Below are 1,163 nucleotides of genomic sequence, written 5' to 3'. Positions count from 1 at the left end.
CATATAGAGACCGGGTTATCCAGATCCTCGTGAGGAAAGTTAAACACAAGTTTTTTTTTGTAGTTGTTTTTGTTTTTTTATAAACAGAAATCCATTTGGCAGATTAAAAAGCCATGCGGGAGGGAGAGAAAGAGAGAGTCTTCTGAGTATGTGCCTATTTTTGTATTACAACATGCCTAAGCGATCCAGGCTACAGCTGCTGTTAAAATATTGATTTTAATATAGCTCTGTGGCGAACCAAAAGGGAAAAAAAAGATTTTTTTTTTGGTACAAAGCATCTACAAAAAGCATTTACATGTAAAATGGGAAAATAAGAGAGCATATAAAATAAAATCCATCAGTTGAGCATCAGTGCTATGTATATTACTGTATTTGGACCGATTGTAATATATAATTTTATAACAAAATAAATAATGCCTTTATACAGTGCCCATATTTGTACTTAAATGAACAAACAAAAAGAAGCTTGGAGGCTCATTACGCAAGATACAGCTCAGACTAAAAGAATATTACATGATGTCCCTGGAAACTAATTATAATATATATTTTCATATTTATTTCATATATATTTATATATATATTCAAGTATTTGTTTTCAGGCAAAAGCATGTGAATACTACGGATAAACGTTAAAAATGTATGTTAGTTGACATTATTGCGTTTTTTCCCTTTGAATTGATATTTGTGCCTTTTTTTTCAGAACTGTAAAATAACGTTACAAAAACACAAAGCCTATTTTGCAACAACAAGAATGTCACGGTACCAGAAACCAAACTGGATCTTTTTTTTTTTCTTTTCTTTTTTTCCTTGAAGCATTTTCACGAAAAAGAACATAGAAAATACAAACATCCCACTTTTTCAAGATCACAATGTCCCTCATCCTGCAGTGCAAAGCAGGGGTTTTGTGCAGCCACGCTCGAAAGGAGCTGAGTTCTCCACATCCAGGTGCTCGAACGTGATCCCTTCGGCGTCCCCACACTGCTCCTTCCTTTACCGCAACGGCAGCGCCAGGATCCAATGCATACGTTGCGTCTTACGTACACGTCTGCATGCAGCGATATCCCTCGTGCTCTTGTTTTCTCTTTCAAAAGTCACACTTTCCTTAAAACGGAAAGTTTAATAAAGTTTCAAAGGAAAAAAAAAAAAAAAAAAACTTTTTTAAC

At 34.6% G+C, this 1,163-nt stretch overlaps 1 protein-coding gene across 1 annotated transcript in view; it reads right to left on the bottom strand.

Annotated features, from left to right (window-relative positions):
• Window positions 1–256: 256 nt before the first annotated feature.
• LOC107740557 (insulin-like growth factor II) overlaps window positions 257–1,163 on the bottom strand; it is a 7,077-nt gene continuing 6,170 nt past the window's right edge. Inside the window, exon 5 of the transcript XR_001640088.1 lies at window positions 257–1,153. The gene's annotated coding sequence lies outside the window, so the exon portion shown is untranslated. The remainder of the gene's footprint in view (window positions 1,154–1,163) is intronic.

The sequence above is a fragment of the Sinocyclocheilus rhinocerous genome, unplaced genomic scaffold (assembly GCF_001515625.1).
Source record: "Sinocyclocheilus rhinocerous isolate Xijiao unplaced genomic scaffold, SAMN03320098_v1.1 scaffold2660, whole genome shotgun sequence".
Classification (NCBI taxonomy): Eukaryota; Metazoa; Chordata; class Actinopteri; order Cypriniformes; family Cyprinidae; genus Sinocyclocheilus; species Sinocyclocheilus rhinocerous.
This window is presented reverse-complemented; position numbering and strand designations above follow the sequence as displayed.